Source organism: Triturus cristatus, chromosome 8, assembly GCF_964204655.1.
Source record: "Triturus cristatus chromosome 8, aTriCri1.1, whole genome shotgun sequence".
Lineage (NCBI taxonomy): Eukaryota > Metazoa > Chordata > Amphibia > Caudata > Salamandridae > Triturus > Triturus cristatus.
The window spans coordinates 1,315,822,408-1,315,849,356 of record NC_140591.1 but is presented as its reverse complement, the minus strand read 5'-3'; positions in this window follow the sequence as shown (position 1 = coordinate 1,315,849,356).

The following is a 26,949-nucleotide window of genomic DNA, read 5'->3' as shown; positions in this document are numbered from 1 at the left end:
GAATATCTTTTGGAGGAGAGAACATGCGTAGATGTGGAAAATAGAAGCAGATGATTTGGAGGACAAGCATAACACAAAGGAGGGTTCAATAGTAAATAACAGGGAGGTTTCTCACCTCAGGATTTAGAGTGACATCATAGACAGCTCAAGCTTTGATTGTCCATTTGATGTCCCACACAACCCCTCAGTGAAAAATATCTCTGGTATTCCCTGTTAACCATCTATAATTCTGTTTTTAACTTCTTTGTCACTGCAGAGAATTAAAGGGATTCAAATAAACCATTTGCAATACTGTTTTCTGTCAGAAATATTGCTTTTAATTTGGGAGAGGGTGACCCCTACTAACTTAATAAACACAAACTGCATAGGTCAAAATACAGTTGGAGAAAATCTCTGTTCAACCCTTTGTAACTACGGTACAGCCAGCAGGTAATTACCAGAGAAATGTTTAAATTAAAGAAGTATCAACCATTTCAAAGTAAAGAACACAAAGAAATACATTTCCCAAACAAAGTTAGGAACATACAGAAAATGTAATAAGCAAAAAGAAATGAAGATCATTGAAATTGGACAAGTGGAACCAGTGATGTGCAGTCACTATTGAAAGTGACAGTTTATGGTTTCCCAGGACCTGGGAATGATTTCAGGCCACTAGCAATGAAACAGAGGTGTTGCCTTTGGATTTAGTCTCTGAAATGGAATTCAAAATTTTCCCGCAGGGCAATATCAAAGACTGTGGCACGGGAGGGTCCCTCAAGGTTGGATACATTGTCATCACAGTCCCACTAAAGTACCTGGTTTTGGCTTCAAATGATCAAATTAGGAGGAAGCTGAATTTCATGCCCCCTGAGGTGTTTCAGAGGTCAGATATATTGGCAGCCTTGCCCAAGTTCAAGACTTTACCTTCAGACATGGTCACTGTTTTAGAAGCTATAATCATCCAGCAGGGCAAGGCTGGAAGCTGAAGCCAGCAGACCTACACAAGACTTGATATCTTAACTGCAAGGTCCCACTGAACTTGTTTTCAGTGCAACAAAAATCTTTGAGCATGAAAATCCTTGTTTTGTGGTCTATCTAAGGTGTGACTTTCCTGGGTAGGTGTCAGCACCTTGTCCTGGTTTTCTGAGCCTGGAAAAACATGAGTAAATCTACTTTTTTCCAACTGCTGGTAAAGTATCTTCTGTTCATCATACAGTGCCTGGCACCTCAAGCAAGGCTTCTAGGCACTGCGTCTCCCTCAAGCCAGGTCTCCTTCAATGCCCAGTCCTATGTGGTTAGCTTAGCTCTCTTGGAGTCAGAAGGACTCCTGAAGCAGACAGCTAAAAGGCCAATTATTTCGCTCCTAGAGAGCAAACCCTTTCCTTGAGTGAATCTTATCTTCCAGCAGGACTCAGGAGTCTTCTTCCAGCAGGGCTTTTTTCCTCACATTTACAGAAACCTTTTTGAGGTGGTGGTGGTTCAGATGGCAATTCTTTCCTGTGCACTGGCCAGTGACTGGAGAAATTCTGCCTCCCAGGCCTTTATTCTCACGTTCTCTCCATCTCCATTTGAAGCACTTCCTCTTTTCCTTACTTTCCAATTATCCAGGAGCCTTTGTGTGAAAAATGGGCTCCATCCCATTTAATTCCCCTGGATTTTCTACTTTTTGGACTACTTGGTTTGCAATCTTCTGCAGTGAGCGAGACTCACTGCCTGAGTGTCACTCACTGTAAGCTCTGTTATAATGGAATGGAAGTGCTAATCCTCAGAGTAGACTTTTTAAAATAAGGTCTGCTGCTGCAAAACTAGGGTAAGAGTCTTTAGGGAGACCTGGATGAAATTCAAATTGCACCAGTGTAAATGACGTTATTTGGGGAATTTCGCATTCCACTTGGTATTCAAAAGTTCAGCTTTTTATGCCATTATGGCACTTTCCATAACCATGTGCAATTTGCAGTAAATATATACAATGAAGGTTGAAATTTACAGTAATTCACTGTACAAATGTAATACAAACACAAAGGAACACCAGAAAGTGAACAGCTATTGTTCACGGTGCTCTTATTTAAATGCATATGCGCGCCAAAAATTGAGGTGAGGATGCATTTGAAGTAAAATATAGGATGAAATGATGGATTTGCCTTTCATGTAATTCCTTGTAATTTTGCCATAATTTTGAGTAATTACGCTAAAGAAAACTATGCACATTTTGCACAGTCCTAACAGCTTGCACATGAACACATGCACATACCTTTGCAAAGTTGTACGGGCTGGGTGTGTAAGACTAATGTCTAACTCAGCCTGGTATATGGCAACAGAAAGCCTATTGCAGAATGGACTCTTCAGGGATTGGAGGTGACCTTGTGTAAGCCATATAATGTGAGTGGGCTTTCATAGTGTAAGTATGAGGTGCTTCACTGAGAGTGTGTGCTTACTTTGTTGTCATTACTGGTGAAACACGTACTAAAGTACAGTTTCACCCAAGCTAGGCCCAGAGACTACTCTGACTCACTAATCATATAATAAACCCTGACTACAGATTTTCAATATCACTTTTGTCGAATTCACACTCCTTCCAGCACTTGAGAATTCTTCCTATTTCTCTGACGCAGCTTCTAATTAGATTTGAGGCTTTTGTTTCCCCTACTGGGCCTAATTAAATGTTCTGCTGGAAAGCTTGAGGATCAAAGGCCTCCTCTCATAATAGGGTGTTTTACCAGTGCATGGACCTGTTCCTGTGAAATGAAAGGGTGGATACGGAATCTGCACCAGCACCTGGCTTGGGAAGCCCCAACTTCACAGAAACAAAGGAGAACGGCAAAATCTCTAGAGCCAATCAGAAGTGGGTGGGGCAGGAATGAAGTGAATGTGTTTCACCCTAGGATTGGAGAGAGACCTACTTCCTCAAACTTTCCACCACTACTTAAACACCCATGCACAAGGGAGAGACTTTTGAGACAGTCTGGTCCTGGGGGAAGCAACGCTAGAGGAATGCCCAAGGAGATGAGACGCCTGACGTTACTGCAAGGATGTATTTTAAGACTATAACTTCAGTTGGCAACCACGGACTAGGTCTTGATTCTCCATGGCCAGTGGCGCTACCACTTTTACTCCTTTTGGAGGACAGTAGAGGTTTGGATCTACTGGGAAGTTTCCTGGAGGTTTAGCATGGATTTTCTGTGCACTGGTCCCCAGAAGCCTCTGCGGTACTGGAAATATAGAAGTGGGCTGGGGTCCTAGCCCACACCACCTCCCCTGAGCAGGGTTTTGGTCTGCGCAGCCTGGTGGAGAAGTGTGGCTCACTGGTTAGAGGAGGCAGACCTGGAAGCAGAGGTCAGCCTGGGACCAGGGTTCAATTCCCGGCTCGGCTGGGTCTTGAGTCCATAAATGTCCATGGACTCGATAATTCCCGCTCCAGTGCATACTCGATTCATGGGTTCACACTCTGCAACTCTGGGCAATAGCTTGCTTAATCTCCACATGGGCCCCTCGCGGCGGGATGCCTGGCTTTCACCTTGCGGATGCCCTGCTGGGTTATCTCACAGGGGAATACCAGGACGGGTTCCCTAAGCAAGCGCTTAGAGACCGCTTGGTGATTTGCGCTATATAAATTCCTGCACATTTACATTTACATTTACATTTGCTACCATGAGACACTCAAGTACTTTGGTCCTGGTAGACGAATAACTATTATTCCACTTTATTACATTCCCTGACTCAAAATGGTAGAGCATTTCTTCCACCAGGTAGCCCTGCCCTCAGCCCCTATTTAGATGAGTGTTTCTCCCACCTTACAGAGTCCTGGCTGGTTCTCTCCCCCACTGTGGCAGGAGTCCGACTTACAAGGAGGGTCCTTTGAATGAGTAGAATACGCCCCCATTGTATATCCAAGTTAAAAAAGGGTGGGCTTAGCCTATTCTTTGGTCCAACAGCTGTTTTTGTCCATTCTAAGATAGTTAATCACTACTAAGTGGTCAGCAATTAATGCCATCCTGTCCTTCCTGGCCTCAGAGGCAATATATTGTCTTCTGAGCCAGGATCGTTAACTCTTCCATCCAAGGAGTTGTATTCCAGCTATGAAGGTGTGAAGAGTGGCATAACAAGTACAAAGCCAAGGCTGACTCAGGCAACATAAATAAAAAATGTATAATGTTATCTTTTAAACCTATTATTTTGCCATTAAATCAGATTTTGAAAGTTAAGTAGTAAATAAATTTGAAGGACTTTGCTCACGTATTCCCATGTGGAGGTACACAAATAAAATTGTAAACACATCTAGTGTCCTCTTGAACGTGTTGCTGAACCCACACATTGAAACAGTTGTCAGGCCTTCAATCACTTGGAAGGCACACGTTTTAAATAGGTCATGTGACACTTATTTTTTTACATATTTGAAATCCTACCTTTTGGGCTTCAAAACTGCACATTAGGCGTTACGTATTAATATATAAAATAGGTTTTCTTATATGGCAAACACACTTTTCTTTGTCACGATTTACTGAAGTGTCTTTAAACTGCAGTCCAACCAGAGTACAGTGGTGATCTTGGCAACTACATGTTTTTTATTATATACGTTGGTGAAATAATAACCCACTACAGCCCACATATGGCATTTAACTTCCATGCTACTGGGCATGTTCTACACCGTCTACTATGGCCTTACATGAAAGGTAAATAAATCAATTGTTTAAAACCAATTTAACCAATACCATTTTAGGGCCAGAGCACGCATACGTAATGATATGAACGATGTTTGCGATGATATATTATATGTCTTACAAAGTGTTACATCTTTGCAGAGTGGGGTGTCCCCGCCATTCTCAAATCTCACAATGGTCCACCATTCAATACCAAAGAATTCAAGCAGTTCTAGTCAGACACAATGTCAAACATTAGAAGAGCACACCTCTATGGCCCCAAGTGGAACAATTCATACGTACCCTCAAAAGGATAGTTCAACGAGCATCGATGAAGGGAATTGAGTGACATCAGGCCCTGTGTCAAGCCCTCTGTGCTTATAATTCAATTCTTCACTCCACAAATGGTGAGAGTCCTGACACCTTGCTATTTGGAAGAGCTATTGGAACCAAACTGCCACAGTGGACAGCCGACCGATCCTTGGGTGCTGATAATGTTCTGCCACAGACACTTCTCGAAAGTGCAAAATAAACACGGATGCTGATCAGCGTCGACGAGCTCAGGAAACAGTCTTCGATGAAGGTAACTGGATCCTGGTCAAGCTGAAACTAAAGCGGAAAACAGACACTCTGCTGTTGATCTTCTGATGGTTGTGGCGTGCAAAGGACTCAGGGTGATGGCGCGTTGTCCTGGAATGTCCATCACATGAGACTCGTCACAATTTAAGCACCTACCTTGATGGTCAGCTCCTGCAATCATGATTAGGCGACCACGCCTAATAGTTTCGCTCAAGTATCAGAGCACAATCAGAGTGCATCTTAGTTACCTCATACCACTCGATCTGGCCAACTAGTGAGAGCGCCTCAGCGACTTATTGAAACCCTATGATGTGACTGTTGTTTATACTTTTCATTTAACAAAGGGAGAGATTTAGTGTTGTGAGACTATGTGCGCTACAACCCTTGTGGTTCAGGGCGGAATCAACAGAGGAATTATGTGCCTTACTGGGAGGTGTTAAGGTGGTTATTAATGGTTATGACGTAATGAGAGAGTAGTGTATGATCCTATGCTGAGAAATGAAGATGTCTGTTATGGAGCTCCGTGAGCGACGTATTCATTTGCATGCTCCCCATCTAGGGAGGACTCTACAGACAGGACAATTTCTCAAATATTATCTATTTTTCTCTATAGATTGCAGAAAACACTAACAGAGCACACACAGTTCAAGGTGCAAGTACTTCATCTTTCAATCATACCACTGTAATACAGGCAATTACCATCTATTTTGGAAGGACAACCATTTTAAATGTATAACTGCCTCTCAAAAGGTTCTTTTGGCAAGAGTGGCTTTATTTTGACAAAGACCTTCCAAATGCATCTTCTGGCAGGCGAATAATAAATGTGGAAATTATCAAAAATATCCATAAATAGTCGGCCTAGTCTGCAAGAGGAGTGTGATTTCTGCAGTCTGTAGATATGGTTGCCACCTGCACATCGAATATTGCACTGCATTTTGCACCTTCGCCTCTCAGGCGCTTCTCGCGCCAGCGCTGGCTCAGCCTCTTAATGGACCATATGTTAATCCTTTGCTTAATTCTTTCTGTTTTACAATAAATGCCAATAAAATGGCTTTCACTATGCAGTGAACCTTTTCATCACTGCCTACAATTTTTGAAGCTTTGACATGAGATTTTTATGGCTTCTCAGCAGAGGTTACATTATTATAGGAATACAGATCTGCTCAGAGCTGCTACTTATTAAGAGTGGCTCTCGCTTCCGTCTAAGGCAGCCTTGAATTAATACACGTCTCCTGAAATATAAATGTGACTATTAATTTTAGGCATTTTGTGCATCGAACAAAACTGTGGTGAAATGGGCTGGAGGAATGTAAAGTGAAGAATTCGTGCGATGCTTCATGTCCATCTTTGTCCTAATATTTTTACTCATGCCAATCAATTATCAGGATATTAAAATTCAATGCAACACAAGCTATCGTTGTGTCATAACCCCATTGCTGCTGACAATCCCGAATGAATTAAGCATGAGTTTAAATCTGATTATTAATAGGGTGCCTTGTATTAACACCGAGTTGAGAAATTGAATTGCAAAACTGTGTTAACATCATATTAACGTGCTGAAATTGAATGTTAGACTACTGATCATTACACATTAAGTTTGGACTCCTGGATTTAACCCCGGTGGACATCTCTGTGCATATACATGTGTTAAGCAGCCAGAAAAGCAACCTAGACAATTTGTGACTTATTACTGAGAAAGGCGAGGTGACTTCGGTTGCACTTATAATGCAGATGATAAAATACATAATTTCCTAATAAAGGCGTCTACTATCAGAAAGCGTCAGAAGCGCAAACAAAGCATACATCATGAAAAAATATTGCAACAGCATTAAGTGTTAGGACAAAATGTCAACAAGAACAGATGTGTGCAGGCTCAGTGGGTAAGCAGTCAAACACAGAAGTACAGCTTGCTGCTACTTTAGCACTGCAGCTTTACTAGTGCTCTAGGATGTTCAATGGGATCCTGGGAGCCCGCCAGGAGTACTGACCTGCAGTACTGAGCAGTCCGTCCAGCGAGGGAGAATTGAATGCTGCGTGGAAATCTTTGCGTGTTCCTCCAACCACAAGGAGCCACAAAGCAATTTCCCCAGGTTTCCTTGTTTTATTATTAATGGAACCATTTCGCCTACTGGACATCCGTTACACAGGCAATCTGCCATGCCTGCTGGTGGTATCAGAGATCCGCTGTGATCTTTTCAGGGGGAATTGAGGCAGACAAGAGAGAGTCAGAAGCTCACTAGAGTTTAGGGAAATATCATACTGCTATTAAATTCTATTCTTTTTATGTTTCCCTGCTGTGAGAAAAATTGAGTTGATGGTTGAGGAGGGTGTGAGTCCTTAGCAACAACCACAATCCTTGTTTTGATGAACTACAAAATTCACTAAATTAGCATGTGCTTACCCCTATTTATGCAGCACACAAACAGTAAAAAAGTGAAAAAAACAAGACAAGATATATCCCAAGCCAATTTAGAACAATTGAGTAAAATTTTATAAATTACTTGACACCAAAACAACAAAAATCCAATCAGTAGAATGGGAGATATGCAATTTCAAAGATTTAAGGTAAGTGTAGCACCTAAAAGCACAAAGAGCCACTCACGGTTATCTGGTAGTGCAAGACTGGGTGAATGTCACAAGTTCAGGTCGACCTCGATAGAGCACGGGCTGCATGTAGGGACCAAGCTAGTCCCGCTGACAAAGTTACGTTCTAATGTCCAGTGCAAAGAGTTCCATTCATCATGGAGGAGGCCATGATGAGTAGTGAGAGCTTTGTAGATGGTTACTGCTGTAGCACAAAGATCCTGTTGGCCTTGTGAATGGTAATCGCTGGAGATTTGCGTTGTCGATCATCACTACGGACTGTTGATGTTCTAGCGCAAAGTGCAGATCTTGCAGTGCAGGTTGTTGTTGGCAGTTCACCAGAGCTTCACTTTGGCAATTGTCATGGGTGGAAAGATTTTGCTGCAAACTGACCTTTTAGAAGCTGTGAAGTCCCCAAAACTTCAGGATCTCTAATTTTCTTCAAGGAACAGCACAACTGATGCCCTACCCACGGTCCAGTAGCTCTTAGGAATCAGGAACTCACTTCAGCAGAGGCCAGCAAGACTCAGGCAGGGCTAGTTGCAGATTCAGGCAGGTCCAGTTGCAGCAGGGCAGCTGTGCAGTTGCAGAGGGGCCTCTGGAGCTTGGCGTGTCCCTGTAGCTCAGAAGAGGTCAGTGAGCTGACCCTTGAAGTCACTTCAGCAAGGAATAAAGGGTGAAGGCAGGGTCTTCTTTCTCAGCAAGCAAGGCAGGTCTCAAGCAGCAGGGCAGCAAAGCACCCTTCTTCTGTAGTGTCCACAGGTCCAGGAGATTACTGAAGAGTTGGTCTGAGGGTCCCATTTTTATGCCTGGTGCCCCCTTTGAAGTGGGAAAAGCTTCCGGTTCTCCCCTTACCGAGGTGTCTGGAAATTTGGCTGGAATTTCCTGCCTACTTGCCCTGGTCCGGGTCTGTTTGGGAACACAACAGGCTATTGTGAAGTCTTTTGTGTGTGTGCTGATGCAGCCCCATTGAAGTGCAATTGTAGAAGGTGACAGCTCAGCCCTCTCACCCTGCCAGAGAGGGCCCATCCTGCCAACTCCCTGACCCTCTATTTTAATGCTGCCTGGGAGTAATACACAAAAGCCAACTGCCACCTACGCTTAGTCATGTGATCCAGAAAACAGGCTGCAGGCACCAAAGAAATTCCCAACTTTCTAAAAGTCGAATTTTCAGAATTGTGACTTAAAATCTGACTCTACCATAAACGAGGGTTTTAAAATACAATGCATCACATACCAAACATGACTTTCTCAATCAAACGTTAGAACATAATCCAATGGTATCCAATGGGAGTGGTAGACCTTGCAATAGTGAAATTAAGAATTAAGGGGATTTTCGCTACCAGGACATGTAAAAGTTAAAGGTACATGTTCAACTTTTTTTTTTTTTTTTTTAAACTCTTTTTATTAGGAAAACATTGACATAAAGACATAGTTTCACAGCAGCACATCAGAGGCAAATGCAAGCACAAGGATTCATCAATACAGAGGGTAACAATACAGTTGGAATCACGGAGAGGAGGAGACATCTACATCGTGAAGTCGGGGGGGGGGTACATATTTCGCCTCTATATAAGTTCCGGGGGGTCCAAATCTTGGACCATTTCCGGGAGCAACCCCTCGCAATGTATACTGATTTTTCTCGTTGCATGCACCAATCAAGGTCCTTTTTCCAGTCCGTTATCGTGGGTGCCTTGGATGCCCCCCAGTGCTGAGCGATATTTCTCTTTGCAATCATGCAAGCAAGTGTAACCCATTGTATGGCATAGGCATTGAGATCTGTGGGTTCCCAGATATTTAGGAGGCATCTGGGAGCCTCCGGTCGTATTTCAATCTCTAGGGTTTCACTAATGATTGAGTGTATCTTGTGCCAGTACTCCTAAATTAATCTGCAATGCCATAGGATGTGTATGAAAATGCCTGGCTGGGAGCACCCCCGTCTACAAGACCCAGCCGTGTGCCCTCCCATGTGTACCAATTGAGGCCCCGTTAAATATATTCTGTGCAGGATTTTTAGCTGTACTAGGCGGAGCCGCGCCGATATTGCTACAGTTTTAGGGGACGAAATCACTGTCTGCCACCCTTCGTCGTCCAATTCTATTCCGTCCTCGGTCCATCTCTCCCGCAGAAGAGTCAAGGGATCACTCATGTTATTGATTATTTTCCTGTACGTCAGGGATATGGCCCGCTCAGATAGGTACCCGTCAAGGAGTCTGTCCTCTAGCGGGGAGTAATCTGGTAAGGTGGCGCCCCTTGGTATCGCGGCCTGTAGCGCATGTCGGACCTGAAGGTATCTGAACAACTCTGAATCAGCAAGTGAATATTGAGTCTGGAGTGCGCTAAATGGCTTGACTGCCCCCGTGGCCCAAAGATCTCCGATAGTGGATATACCGATCAGGTCCCACCTGTCAAACCCCTTTGAGTCGCCCAGGTATCCTAGTTTTTGTGAGTCCCACAGCGGGGTTGCTAGCGTTAGTCTGTTGGCCCAGCCCAGCGATTTTGCCGCCTCGTGCCACACCTTAACTGTGTGTTTGATGGGCCCCGTCAGGGGGAACTTACCAGGTGCGGAATATAGTGCTCGGCCGTACGTCCCGCCGGGAAGGATCCAGCGGTCCATACGGAAACCCGGGGCGTCAGGGGGGCCATAGGTGCCATGATTAATGGCTATGAGATGGGCAGCCCAATAATATTTTTTAATGTCCAGCAATCCAATTCCACCATCGTACCACCCAAGCGTGAGCTTTGGCAGGGCAATTCGTGGCCGTCCGCCCCAGAGGAGGTCTCTCTGCAGGCCCTCTACCTCTCTAAAATACGAGTTAGGTACAGGGTCAGCAGTGTTTTGGAGTGCATAGAGGAAGCGTGGCAGGGACATCATTTTGAATAACGCAGCCTTGCCCAACATGGAGATAGGGAGTTTTTTCCAGTGCGCAATGTCGCTTTTAAGTCGTTGCAGGGGTGGGATCAAGTTGCGTGAGTGCCGGAGTGCCGGGTCGAGGGAAATAAATATGCCTAAGTATTTGAATCCGTCCGTGGCCACTGATGTCGGGCAATTTCGAGGCAGTTGCGGGGAGTCTCCGCTGAGGACATATATGAGAGACTTCTGCCAGTTTATCCGAAACCCAGAATATCTGCCGAAGATGTCCAGGATGTCGAGCAGCACAATAAGGGATTGCTTGGGGGAGGCGAGATAGAGGAGAACGTCGTCTGCGTACAGGGATATGCGATCTTCCCATCCCGGCGCCCAGTGTAGCCCGCGGATGACCACATCATTGCGTATCCACGCTGCAAGGGGTTCGAGGGTCAGAGCGAATAGTAGGGGAGAGAGGGGACAACCCTGCCTAGTGCCACGACCAAATACGAATGGGGCGGATTTTTTGTTATTAACGACCACCTGCGCCATGGGCTCAGCATAGAGGAGTTTTACCCAGCCGCTAAAGATCGGGCCAAGTCCGAATTTTGTAAGGACTGCAAACAGGTAAGGCCACTCAATGGTGTCAAAGGCCATAGTAGCGTCTAAGGACGCTATGATGGCATCCTCGCGTATGGTAGGGGCCCTACCCAGTACCCCGTGTACCCTGCACAAATTCAAAGCCGTATTACGCTGAGGCATGAAGCCTGATTGGTCTGGGTGGACAAGGACCCCTATAACCTTGATCAATCTGGTAGCGAGCATTTTAGCTAGGATTTTGGGCTCGGCGTTAAGAAGAGAGATGGGCCGATAGGAGGAGCAATCAGTTTTGGGCTTCCCTTCCTTATATATGGTGACTATGGTGGCAAGGCGCTGGTCTACAGGCAGCATCCCCGTCTCAAGACTGGAAGTATACATGGAACGGAGATGGTGCCCTAACTTGTCAGGATGGAGCTTGTACAGCTTGATAGGGATACCATTGGGGCCGAGCACCTTACCAGGTCGGAGTGTTCGAATTGCCAGAGCGATTTCTTCAGTAGAGAGGGAGCTGTCTAAGAACTGACGATCCGCCTCCGATAGGGTCGGGAGGGAGATATCCCTTAGAAGTCCTACCAAATCTTCAAGCGTATGAGGGGCCACAGACCTGTACACCGCAGAGTAATGGGCTGCAAATTGAGTAGCTATATCTTGGGGGTCTGTCACGGAGTGACCGTCTGTCCCATGTAGCTCCGGCACCAGACGGCTAGCCCGCTCTCTTTGATCAAGCCAGGCTATTAATTTCCCGGCCTTGTCACCCCAGTCATATATACGGCCCAGCTTTTCTTGCCCCATGATTTTGGCGCGATCAGTGACCAAGGCCTTATATTCGTCCTGGCAGAGTCGCAATTCATGCATCATTTCGGGCGTGGGGTTTGAGTTGACTGTATTCTCAAGTCTGTGGACCCTATGCTCAACGTCGGAGATGTCTTTCAGCCTCTCTTTCTTTGCACCCGCTATTAGAGATAAGGTCTGCCCTCGAATCACAGTTTTAAATGCTTCCCAGAGTGTTTGCGGGGAGTCAACCGTGTGTTCGTTTTCTAGAAAATAGGCATCGATGGACTTGACCAGATCCCCACGTATCTTGGGGTTTTTGAAGTGCCAGGGGTTTATGGGGGCGATGCGACCGATTTGAGCATGATCTAGGATTATGTGAACCCAGAGGGGGGAGTGGTCAGAAATGCCCCTAGGTAAGTGTCTGATCTCGTGAAGGTTAGGTATCTGGGAGGCGGGGGAGATGATATAGTCTAAGCGGGAGAGGCTGCGATGTGCATGAGAATAAAAAGTGTGCTGTATCTTATCTGGGTGATAAGTTCTCCATGCATCTACTAGGCCCATTGCGTCCAAAAAATTAGAGAGCGATTGCGCCTTTAGGGGCAAGTGACGCGGTGGGTGTCTGTCCAGCTCGCCTGATACGACAGAATTAAAGTCTCCGCCTATGACAAGATGCCCCAAAGGTAGTGTAAGTAGCAAAGCACTAAGGTCCGTCAGTGTTGTCGATTGCAATCCTGGGGGTGCATAAACTGAGAGGAGGGTTACGGTTTGGCCCTCCCATGTGCCTGTCACACCCACGTATCGCCCAAGGTCGTCTATGAAGGTCAATACAATTGATATCGGAAAAGATTTTTTAACCATGATTCCCACACCCCTCGATCCAGACGTGATGCCCGCATGTGCCACCATCGAGTATCCCCACCTGCACATTGCCCCACACTTGTTGCCTATCAGGTGTGTCTCCTGGAGGAGAACAATGTCAGGGGAAAGTCGTTTAATGTGTTGGGTCACCACACTACGCTTGATTTTATCCCCCAATCCGTTAACGTTCCCACTCAAGATTTTAACTTCCTTGTTACGCTGCATACCCATTTGTGTGTCGGTAGTGTATAAGCTGGTGATGTGCCGTTAGATCCCATGCCGTCGATCATATAAACAGTAATAACAACCAAAAAAAGCCACAATCCCTCCCAACTCCCCCCCTTCCTGCTTCCCTGCAATCTGGGCCTCAAACTGCCCATACAAACTAAAGATGCAGAGTGCCTGTCGCCCATCAGAAAAGGAAGAAAAAGAAAGAAACCAGCTAAAGGAAGAACGTGGGGGAAGGCATTAACAGTTCCCCGATCCTCACTCCCAAGTATAAGTACATCTCAAGCATTGTTCAAGAAGGACAGTCTGAGCAATGTCAGGCAGTGTCTCAAAAAGGCACCCGGTCCCGTACCAGGCGCCGCCGGGGTGCCCTCCAGGCAGACGCCGCCCACAGCGGGAGTCCGCGACACTGACATCCCACAGGCGTTGCAATGCCGCTACCCCCTGCAGATCAGCTGCCCGATGGGACACTCCCCCGGAGATCTCCCCGGGTGTCCAGCCACTCCGACGCGGCCTCTGGATGGTCGAAGAAATATGTTTTCTCCTCCGCTTCCACACGCAGCCTCGCAGGGAAGAGCATGGCGTATTTTAGGTCGTTGGCTCGCAATCGTTTTTTAACATCCTGGAACGTGCGCCTACGCATCTGTACCCCGCGAGTAAAGTCAGGGAAAAAAGTAATGGTGGCATTATCCAGGCGGAGCGGGGGGGCGACCCTGGCAGTCTGAAGGATAATGTCTCTGTCTCGATAATTTAGAAGGCGGCATGTTCAACTTTTTAAATACAATGCACCATGCCCTAAGGGCTGCTTAGTGGTGACTTATATGTATTACCAAAGATCGTTTAGGCCTTGCAAAAGTTGTATTTTACCAGGTCAAAATGACGGTTCAAAACTACACACTGCAATGGCAAGCCCATGACATATTTTAACAGGCCACCTAAGTGGGTGGCACAACCAGTGATGCAGGCTCCCACTAGTAGCATTTAATTCACAGGTCCTGGGCACCTGTAGTACCAATGTACTAGGGAATTACAAATACATTAAATGTGCCAATTAGTTGTATGCAAATTTCACCATGTTTAAAGGAAGGAGCACAAACCCTTTAGCCCTGGTTAGCAGTGGTAGAGTTCTAAGGCCAACAGAAACAAATTCATCAAAACATGAAGAGCGAAGGCAAAAAGAATGGGGGGAGCCCATCCTAAAGCTGTCAGATCTAACACCCACTATGCCACTTTCTCACTGTACATTTTTGTATTAGACCTGAAATTGAGAGTGGCTGTCACAAAATATAAACACAGACAGTTCATGCTTATGAAAGCTCATGTCATGTGCATAAATGTTTTCATTACTTTTGTCACATTTGGACACAAATCATTGATAAAATTAGAAAAGTAATCTTTCTGTTTTGGGCTTTAGAGTACTTGGTAGTGGCTTCAGGAGTAATAACATGCATCAACCAAATGAGAAAAAGGAAGTGTACTGCCAAGTGATTAAAACTCTGGAATATTCAACCAAAACCTCAACCCCTCCAGGGATAAATGCTTGGGGCAAAGTATGAAATCCCATGAAGTATTTTTCTTAAGTATTTAAAGGCACTAGTTGCTCCAGCATCCTATTCACAACAAGAGGAACAACTGCCACCACACCAACTCCTTTTTCTGATTCAGGAAATCCTTACTAGAAGTAGGAGATGAAGGAGGTAGGAGGATCAGAGTCATAAAACGAGATTGGTGCCTTGTAATTAAAGTCTCCAGTCCCGCAAACTATCAGTCACTATATAGTAAAAACAACGTAGCAACACAAGAAATATTTCTTGATAGAGGAACATTTAATCACCAAACATCACAGAGGCACCATAGTTGAAATTAATTTGTTGTATGTTTTGCTTTGCCCATTCGCCAGCAAAGCGGTCCTCAGAAGTCAATTGTTCCAACAGAAGGGAATGATGTGAGCAGGTCCAAAGCACAGTAGGTAGGGCAAATGGGCAAGTATTGCTAGAGAATAATAGAGAATGACTGCTTTGCCCAGCAAGCTGCCAACTTAGAATCAAAGCTGAGTCCTTGAAGTTTCAGTTATCCAGAAGCATAATGCTGTCCTTGGTTGGGGCTCAAAGTTTGTTAATTATTAGGCTTGAGGCAAAGTAAATATATTGAAGGAAATGGTCAGAAAAAAGAAGTCACAAAAGGAAGTGATCATAAGAAGAGCAACACAGATACAAATGCTTCAGAAAGCATAATTCAGCCTTCAGAGAATCTAACACTGGGTATCGATTCTTACCTCTGATGATCCATCTGTGTATTAGGTCTACACAAAGACAAGCATTAACCCCAGACAAGTCTAATTGCTCAATAAAAAGATTCCCATCTCCAAAACAAGAGGAAGGTGAATAAGCAGAGAACACCATAACAATATTGAATTTGGGTGCAGGTTATATAAATATGTTCTGTTTAGAAAAAAATCACCTGCACCATAAAGTAGTAAGAAAATATAAATCTTGTTAAATTATGCTAGTCACTGTCATTTTAAATATGGCTAAAGACGGTAATGTTGGGAGGATGTTTGTAATAGATCTTCACTGCTAAAAGAAAAGCATAGCCATGTGATTTATTATTTGATACTGGGATTGGTGTAGCTTAGTAGGATGTGGTCACAGCCATCTACGAAACTTTATGGGAAGTTACTCAGAGGATCTGGCAGGAATGTACCCAATAAATACTTTTTGCCACTAAATCATGACATTGATTCCTTACAAGGCAGAGCTCTGGAGCTTCTGCTAGCGAAAATATATACAGTGAACAATCGGGATGAAAGACATCTGTGTATTTCTGAAATTGGAACAAAATGCAGAGTTTAGAAGCAGTAGGTATTTGCACATTTCCAAAATTGTGAGCACCCATACTAGCATGAGAAATATAGGACGTTTTTCAAAGTGACTTCTTTTTTGCACATTGTCTTTCATTTGGAAGGCAGAAATGCATCGAAAGTCAATAGGGTGCTCTACAGTTGCTCTACAATTCTGTGTTACCCAAAGTCTCCTGATAAAAATGGTACCTCACTTGTGTGGGTAGGCCTAGTGCCCGCGACAGGAAACGGCCCAAAACGCAACTTGGACACACTTCATTTTTGCCTAGCTGTAGATTTTGAACTCTAGCTCTGCCGGCACCTAGGGAAACATAGCAAACCGATTCATTTTTTAAAACTAGACACCCAGGGAAATCCAGTATGGGGTGACATATCTGCCTTTCACCAGGTTCTGTTACCCAGAAGCCCTTGCAAACCTCAAACTTTGTGAAAAAAAACACATTTTCCTCACATTTCTGTGGTGGAAAGTTCTGGAATCTGCGTGGATCCACAAAATTCCACACACCCCGCGATCACCAAAGTCTTCTGAGAAAAATGGTACCTCACTTGTGTGGGTAGGCCTAGTGGCCGCAACAGGAAACGCAACGTGGACACAACACATTTTCACAGTGAAAACTGACCCTTTTTGTGCAAAGTGCCTAGCTGTAGATTTTGATCCCAAGCTCTACTTGCACCCAGGTAAACCTAGTAAACCTATACATTTTTGAAAACTAGACACCCGGGGAGTCCAGCGAGGTATGGCTTGCGTGGGTCCCCCAACGTTTTCCTACCCAGAATCCCCTGTAAACCTCAAATTTAGCTGAAAAAAATCACTCTTTCTCAAATTTCTGTGTGTGAAAGTTCTGGAATCTGCGTGGAACCACAATTTTCCTACAACCCAGCGTTCCCCCAGGTCTCCCGATACAAATTGTACCTCATGTGCGAGGGTGGGTCAAGTACCCGTGACAGGCAAGGGCCCAAAACCTATTGAGGGGACATCAAAATTACCTATCACAAAACAACCTAGTTTTGCAAAGGGGTCCCATGAGTTTTTGACCGCGGTGTCAGCGGCCATCTTTGGAAACCTACCAAACCCACATATTTCTGAAAACTAGACACCTGGGGCAGTCCAGGAAGGTATGGCGTGCGTGGATCCCCCAACGCTTCCCTACCCAGAATCCCCTGCAAACCTCAAATTTTGCTGAAAAAATAAACATTTTCACACATTTCTGTGTGGGAAAGTTGTAGGATCACCCGGCAGACACAAATTTCCTACCACCCAGCGTTCCCCCAGGTCTCCTGATACAAAATGTACCTCACTTGCGTGGGTGGGTCAAGTACCCGCGACAGGCAAGGGCCCAAAACCTATTGGTACCTCACTTGTGTGGGTAGGCTTAGTGGCTGCAACAGGCAATGGCTCAAATCGTACTGTGGAGACTTCGAAATTACCTATAGAAACACTTCCTGGTTTTGGGGTGGGGCAACCTGGTTTGTTGACCCTGGGCTCGCCGCCATCTAGGGAAACCTACCAGACCCACACATTTTTGAAAACAAGACAACCTGGGGAGTCCAATGAGGTATCGCTTGTGTTGATCCCCCAACATTTCCCTATCCAGAATCCCCTGAAACCTAAAATTTAGCTGAATAAAATCACTTTTTCCTTACATTTTTGTGTGAGATCACCATACCGGCACAAATGTCCTTCCACCCAGCGTTCGCCTTGTTCTCCCGAGTAAAATGATACCTCACTTGTATGGGTGGGCCAAAGGCCTGTGATTGGGAAGAGCCCAAAACAGAGGGATTAAGGGTATAGCACCAAGAATTCTAAGCCTACATTTAAAAAAAAATATGTTTTTAGCCACATCTGCTTTGGACACCCGCACAAGTGAGGTATTATTTTACTCGGAAGACTGAGGGGAACGCTGTGGGGTAGGACATTTGTGCCAGCACGGTGATTCAAAGCAAAAATATGTGGAAAATGTGTTTTTTTCAGCAAAATTTGTAGGTTTGCAGGAGATTCTGGGTAGGGAAACGTTGGGGGATGTCTCTGAAAAGGAAATGAAACCTTAATATGCACACACATATATGTCATAACACACAATAACTGCACTCTCTATACCTTTAGGGCACCCTATCTCTTTAGTATTATTGTCTCACACCAGTACATGAGTACATGAGGCCATATTTTATATATATATATATATATATATATATATATATATATATATATATATATATATATATATATATATATATATATATATATATATATATTCACTTAAAAAACCATAGGTTTCACACATGTTATAGTTAGCTGGACATTTCACTCATAAAAAACCAATGAAATTCCCCCGTTATAGTTACTGCAGGCAACTATAACTCATGCGACCGTAATCCTCTGCTGATGCTAATACTGTATTTAGACACTTATTTACCCATGTCTTCTTCCATTAATCTTTAGCTATACATATATTACAAATATTTATTTTTCAGAAAGACACATATGTCATCAGTGATGTAATATCTGACGTCATCAGCAGAGGATTGCGGTCGCGTGAGTTATAGTTGCCTGCAGTAACTATAACGGGGGAATTTCATTGGTTTTTTATGAGTGAAATGTCCAGCTAACTATAACATGTGTGAAACCTATGGTTTTTTAAGTGAATTTGCAAGGTTTTTTAAATGCTAATTCCTAACTATAACGTGTGTGAAACCTATGGTTTTTTCAGTGAATTTGTACGGTTTTTTAAATGCTAATTTATTTATGTATTTTTTTTATATATTTATTTTACAATAAACTACGTATTAAAAATTATAATTTTTTTTTTTTTTGGTTTTCACCCTGCAAATTATTTTTTTTTGTAAAAAAAAAAAATTTTTGTGTGTTTTTCAGGGTGCGCGCACTGTGCGCGCACCCCCGTGATTTTAAAAAAAAAAAAAATAATTTTTTTGCCTTCGGGGTCCTTCAGGGACCCCCTGACAAAGGCTAGGGGGTCAGGAACTCTCTACCCTGCCCCCTTTTCACGTTCGCCACCTTCCTTTTTCACTCTCGCACTGAAAACAAACAAAATGGCGGCCGACACTTCCTGATTTCGATCGATTCGAACGTTGACTAACATGTAACCACCAATCAGAATTACGCTCGCACACGTTAGGGTGCTCGCACGGTGCTCGCACGGTGCGCGCACCCTGCGCGCATATAGATATATATATGCTTTTAAATGCTATTTTCTCCGGAAATACTGAACAGATTTACACCAGACCTGCAAAAGGCACTTCCTTGACCTTATGGCTACCTCTCTGCCAAATTTCAAGTAATTCTGTTCAGCCGTTCGGGCTGTAGCTGTGTCTAAAGGTCCTATGGAAAAATGCATGGGGAAAAACGCGTTTTGGGACCCCCCTTTTATCTCAGCCCCCGCTTGACGAATCCCCCCGAGACTTTCAGGGTAGGAGCGGAACGTAGCGCCCCACCTATTTTGAAAAATTCGCGAGGATTCGTCGACCGGCGCCAAAGTTATTCAAAATAGAATGTTGCGGATTTCCTATGGAAACGTGGTCCTAACTATAACTACCTACTGGCGACCGCCAGTAGGTAATATATATATATATATATATATATATATATATATAAGCAAAGTTCGCCGTCAACAGTAGCCTCTCACGGACAAAAGGACGAAGAGCGGACCCCAGGTTCTCGGTGCCAATCAAGTGATGTTTATTTTGTGCCCAACAAGTCCGCCATTACGCGTTTCGACCCCCACTCGGGTCTTGATCACATATATATATATATGAATTCACCACAGTCCTTTATCGCCGATTCGCCAGCTCAAACAAAGGTGCAGATCATGGTCTTGGAGTATTAAAAGAAAAGGGGCTTTATTGCATTAATCTATGCATCAGAAGTAAAAAGCAAGTGCCGAGCCTGTCTTGATCACATGACGCGCTGGACCTATAGACTACTTTAAATAGTGACACAACCCATATCTCCCAATGTGAACACACCCACTGGTAACCAACATAGACAACATACTACGAGGGTTTCCCTGCTTATAATACAGCACTAACATAAACAGATTTTCTTTGTTAAAAAAAATATATAAAAAAAGAAAACATTAAGTTAAGCAGTGCATAATTGTGGTCACAATGTATATGTATGGCATTTAAGAACAATGTCAAAAGTTCTACTCTATATAATGCCACGTCCAAACATTAAATACTCCTCTAAGTATACATAGGTTGTCAATAAAAATTGTTTGTAAAGTGCAATAATTAAGTGCAAGTGCAAAAAACTAAATATTTTTATCTTTTCCATTTGGTGTGCAAATATAAGGATGTGCATAATTCTAAAATCTGTCACATTGCCTCTGGCTGGATCTCCTAACATATTTGGAATAAAGTGCAAGTGCACAAATAAATTGCTAGTAGATATACCCTGAAGACCGAAATAATATGGTGTACAATATTTTACGACAAACTCATACTTCTTGGTAAAGTGCATGTGCATATTAAGCTACAAGTTATTTCTACACACTGATTGAACAGTTTCATTGCTGTCATTAGATGGGACCAAATAAACAGTAAAAACATAGTTAAAAGATCTGGTAAAAGACAACATTCACACCTACAGAGTATACTTACAGATCAAAGAGATTAAAGAGATTAGACCAAGGATACCAACTTTATAAAAAATTATGAAGATCTTCTCCTGTATTCAACCCATTTGGCATCTTGGTATCTTGCAGCATTATAAATTCAGATTCTATCTGCCTGAGTCTCTTTTCACGGTTACCACCCCTGACTGATTTAGGTACTGATGCCACCACATAGTAACTAAGATCATTAATGTTGTTATTATGTACAAGTTTCAAATGGCGGGCTACCGGATAGTTGGGATCTGAATTCACAACTGCCCTTAAATGTTGGAGTATTCTGTTAAATACTTGCAGTTTAGTACTTCCAACATATTGCAGATGGCAAGTGCTTTCCAAAATATAGACTGCGAAGTCAGTCCTGCAAGTATAATGACCCTGAATTTTAGTGGGTTTGGAATCAAAGGCAGTGCAATATTCAGTGGTATTTTTGCCAAATTTACAAGCTCTACATGAGCTACATCTGAAAAATCCCGGCCATGCCGTCAACCAAGTTTTAGAACAAGACACATCTAGGCTAGACTTGGCTAGAACATCTCTCATTGCAGGTGCTCTTCTAAAGGTTAAGTGGGAGGTCAGGAAATATTTGTGACATAGTAATGTCTGACAACACAATTTGCCAGTTCTTGTACAAGATCTTACGTAAATGTCTTTCCTGCTGACTATATGTAGTGATAAGTCTTACTGCATTAAGCTGTTCACTATTCTGTATGGTGGTGGTAACTTGAGTCTGGGATGACTTAATGGCTATAGTAGCCAAATGTTCGTCTCTGTTCTGTAGGTTAGCTCTCTTTAAAGCCGCTTTTAGATCTTTACTTTTGTAGCCCCTAGTGCTGAAACGTTGAAAGGCTTCAGCCTGACATTTAACTAGGTCTGCTTCTGCACTACAGATTTGCCAGATTCTTAAGAACTCCCTATAGGGGATACTCTGAATAAGATGTTTGGGGTGGGAGCAACTTGCGTGGAGTACAGAATTTTCGGGAGTTGATTTTCTATGGAGTTTAGTTTGAATCATGTTGCCCTCAATGAATAACTCCACATCTAAAAACTGCACTCTCTCATTGCTAAAATTAGCTGTGAAGTTAAGATTTAAATTGTTGTGATTGATGGAATCGATGAATTGACTGGCCGTTTCTACCGATCCTCTCCATATTAGACAAATGTCATCAATAAACCTCCACCAATGGAGTACATGTGCGTTAAACATATCCTTATGGGTGGTTCTGAGGACATGCTCCTCCCACCAGCCAATGTGCAAGCACGCATAGCTGGGAGAGAAGCATGCCCCCATTGCCACACCACGTAACTGCTGGTAAATTTCTTTGTTAAACATGAAATAGTTACTGTTCAGACATAACTCAATCATTTTTAAGATCATCTTATTATGCTCGTAGTAATAAATACTTTGCTTGCTCAAATATTCTCCTACCCCTTTCATACCGTCTGAATGATGAATACTAGTATATAATGAACATATATCCATTACTATCAAGAGGCAGTCATTTTCCCATTTCACTGATTGTATTTTTGATAAAAAATGACCTGTATCTCTGATAAAAGAAGGGAGATTCTCCACAAATTCATGCAAGAAAAAGTCCACATACTTAGCCATGGGCTCTAAAAGTCCCTTTTGTGCAGATATTATTAGTCTCCCTGGTATAGGTGTTTTTCTTTTATGGATCTTAGGTATGAAATACATAGTAGGAGTCAATGGAAATTCATTCTTTAAAAAAACTTATTCATTTTTTGTTAATAGTCCATTTCTCTTCCATTGAGCCAATTCTTGGAACACTAGATCTTTGTTATGCCTTAGTTCATTAAAATAAACTTTTCTATAGCAGTCCAAATCATTAAGATGACGAGAAGCTTCTTCCATATACATAGTCTTAGGCCACAAGACTATGTTTCCTCCTTTATCTGCCTTGTTGATAATCAACTCATCATTGGATTTCAATTTTCGAATAAGGTTAGAATACTGCGTCTCCAAATGTTTCCTTTGTCTGACTTTTCGTGAAACATTTTTATTCAGTTTTTTTATATCTTTTATGACAGAGTCACAAAAAATATCAATAGCATCCTTCGGCATTAGAGGCATAAAAGTAGAGGAAGGACGAAATGGACTGCTAGAAGGATTGTTCCCCGTGATGCCCATCTGCCTAAGTTCATCTTGAGTGGAAATAGATACGTTCTCATCATTATCTGCAAGCGATTGTATGGATCTGAGCATACTGACATCAGATGCTTGTAACAAGGAAGAAGGTCTCATATTTTGGATAATATTAGATGCAGAGTCAGACACCTTATTGAGTTGAAAATGTTTTTGTAACTTCAATTTCCGGATGAATTTAAAAACATCCACCCTAGTTTGAGTATATTTGAAGCGATTAGAGGGGCAGAAAGATAGTCCAAGTGCCAATAGTTGTTGCTCAGCGATGGTTAATACTGTATCTGATAGATTGATAACCATATTGTCCTCTATGTTTGTTATTGAGGCCATTTCTTCGCTTTTCTGCCCCTGCCTCTGCCGTTGTTTCCTGATTTTCCTCCTATCTCTCCTGCGACGGTTTCTCCTCTCCTGGTCTCTTCACAGGAATGGGCGGTCACAGGGTTTGACGTTGATCTTCCAATAAAAAATTCAGCTCTTCTCCCGGAGTAAAACTTATGGGAAGTGGTCCGATTGCATTAAAGTCTCTGCTATCATTTGAATCATTGCTACTATCCAGCTCGTCTCAGAAAATGAGGATAAAGGTTCATTGCCAGCTTGTTCAGGGATTGCCATGGTTGGGGTCGCTGGAGTAAGGGGTTTTCTCTTGACGTTATCAAACTTTTTTGAGAAAGTAAAAATTCTTCCAGTTTCATAATCCCGCTTGTCCCGGGCAAACTTAAATATTTTTCTCGCTTTGATAGTATCTTCATGTTTCTTGAGACGTGCTGCAATCTCATTGCGACCTTTCTTAACTTGCTCCTTGAATTCACTAGTTTCCAACAGGTCACTCGCTATTTCAATTCCCTTAAGAATGTCCACTTTGTCAATCTCTGCGTATTTGACAAGGATGGAAACCATATTCATAGATGCTTCCAAATTGTTAGATGCCCACTCTTTCAGCACCATAGGGTTGGGATTTTCGAAAGACGGATTAATCATCACTCGTCATCCCCGTGGGACCCAACAGCTTCCTTGTACTTCTCAAGAGATTTCTTCTCTCACCACTTCGTCAATTCCATGCGAAGTAATATTTCCAATTTCTTTAAAAGTGATTTAACATCGTTATTAGCGTTAGGGTTAATATGGCGGTCTCCAAATGTATCTTCTACTTCAGGCAAGTTTAAAAATAGGGCATCCACTGCGGCTTCTCGATCTCACAGCTCGTCCGCTGTTGTTGACATCATGATACAATGCAATAATTTAAATACTCCGATGTTCAAATGTTACTTCCGTTTCAATATTATGCTTGTTAATTGAACGGACGAACGTAACTCCACAATCCCTACCACCCGCTCCGTCGATATATACGTTGGCGGACCACTTACCGCTAGGAGAAACAGTTGGTTGCCTCGGCGTCCTCCGACTCCTCGGGTACAACTCAGAAACTCAGTCGGGAATTGGTTTACTCTACTGACTCAATCGACTGCGGGGGGTTGACCAGAAAATACTCCTTCCGGGTTTAGACACGTACTCGCATCCGCGAGTGTCAGCTGTATGCCAGTCAGCCTCACAACAGAGGGAGGGTCCACAAAGACGAACACAGCCATTACTCCGTCTCGAATGTATGAATTCACCACAGTCCTTTATCGTGGGTTCGCCAGCTCAAACAAAGGTGCAGACCACGATCTTGGAGTATTAAAAGAAAAGGTGCTTTATTGCATTAATCTAAGCATCAGAAGTAAAAAGCAAGTGCCCAGCCTGATGCGTTTCGACCGCGGAACCGGGTCATGATCACTTGACGCGCTGGACCAGTAGACTACTTTAAATAGTGGCACAACCCATATCTCCCAATGTGAACACACCCTCTGGTAACCAACATAGACAACATACTATGATGGTTTCCCTGGTTATAATACAGCGCTAACATAAACAGATTTTCTTTGTTAAAAAAATATATAAAACAAGAAAACATTAAGTTAAGCAGTGCATTATTGTGGTCACAAAGTATATGTATGGCATTTAAGAACAATGTCAAATGATAAAGTTCTACTCTATATAATGCCACGACCAAAAATTAAAAACTCCTCTAAGTATACATAGGTTGTCAATAAAAATTGTTTGTAAAGTGCAATAATAAAGTGCAAGTGAAAAAACCAAAATATTTTTATCTTTTCCGTTTGGTGTGCAAATATAAGTATTTAAATCATGTGCATAATTCTAAAATCTGTCACATAGCCTCTGGCTGGATGTCCTAACTTATTTGGAATAAAGTGCAAGTGCACAAATAAATTGCTAGTAGATATACCCTGAAGACCGAAATAATATGGTGTACAATATTTCACGACGAATTCATACTTCTATATATATATGTGGCCTAACCAAATATCGTAGGATGAAGCCCAAATGATGCTACTCCACTCTCTTATAACACTCTCTTCCCTGCTGCACTATTGTCCCTTTGCTCTTTTTCTGTACATGTACCCCCTGCCACGAAACAAACTACATGCCAACATCTGTGTTGTAAAAGACTGCTGCCAGGAGAAATTTCTCCATCGGTATGTTCAGCTTCAGAATCCAGATACTCACAGACCTAGCCTCATTTTCAAGATTCTCCATTTTCCCTTCAAGATGTTCCAATAAACAGCATGCACACTCATCAAACTTATGCCTTCTATTAACTCTCACATCAGGGTTATTGTTTGCCATATGATATTTCATCATCTCCAGCATACTCTGTAGCTATCTTCATATCTGTAGAACTAGAGGCACCTTACCCCCACCCCAAGGTTTCCTCTCCTTCTCAATTTGCCTCACTGTGGGTCACATATTACGTGCGGAATAATTCAACTTCCCATCAGTTGCACACTTGTGTTTTTTTAGTAGCATTACCATGTACTGGGTGTGCGACATAAGACCCCCCCTAGCCCCTTGAAAGTTTCAGCTACTTTTTACATTGCAGGCCATACATCACCAGAAAGTGCACTCAGTTCATGGTCCTACCTCAATTTCACTTGTGCAGTCCATCTCTGTCACTCCATGCCACCAATGCCGTCATATGTTGAAGGACTTATCAGGTGCCATTGCACCCCTTCTACTCTTAGACTCTCTCCTTTGGGGGTCTGTGCCAGGTGCCACTAACACCCATATCAGTTCCACCCATTCACCTCAACATAATATCTTGGGGACCTCTGGTAATATAGACACGGTATCCAGTCAAGACCCTTACAATGGGAGTTGCCTCCTCTGTTGGCCATTGTACATCTCCTTCAGTTCTGACTCATGCGCCCAGCCAGTGTCATCCTAAGAATAATGGGGCCCAGGCAAGACATATTTTGATGGTCTCTGTAAGGAACACAATTTTATTACTAATTTTCTGCTGACTGAAAACCACATGATGCCAATCAATGCTATATTAGATGTTAAACTTTAACAGGGTCACACAAACACAGATGTAATATGTCTTAACTGAGACCCAAAACATCCTTAAGATGAAACAGGGCAGAAGGACAGAGATGTAGAGATAGGCAGAGAGAGAGACAGGGAGAAATATTTTGAAAGAGAAATAGAATAGACTCAGGTCAAAGAGAGAAACATCATTTTCCCAGTGGACCACTTGGAATGCGTGGGCACTGGGCAATTGCCCACTTTACCCATGCCTTAAATGGCCTCTGCTCCCAGCCTCATTAAATGGAAACGAGGATAGAGACGTACCAGCTCACCGAAGAAAAACAGCCATCAATCGATCAATCAATCAAATAACACTTGATAAAGTGCACAGCTGCTGCCACAAAAGCATCCTGGCACTCTAGCAAACAGTATAAGGTGGGCCAAAGTAACAGGAGACTAAACAACGTCAAATAACCATGTTTTAGGTTGCCTGTTAAAGTCTGACAGGGACTCAACCTGCTGTAACTTAACAGGAAAACTGTTCCATAGTTTTGCCATGCGCACAGTAAAGAACTGCCACCGTGATGAAACATCAAGAATTTTGGGATCTACAGAAGGTACTGTTGCGTCTAAGTACCCTCTTGTGGAGGGTAAGTATGGAGACAGTTTATTCAACAGATAGAATGGGGCCTCACCATGGAAATCCCAGAAAGCCAATGTCAGAGCTTAGAGGTTAATACGCTTTTCCACCGGGAGCCAGTGCAGGTGTCTCAGATGTAAAGAGATATGATGGCACCTGGAACGCTCTTAATTTGTCCTGCCACTGCATTCTGAGTTAACTG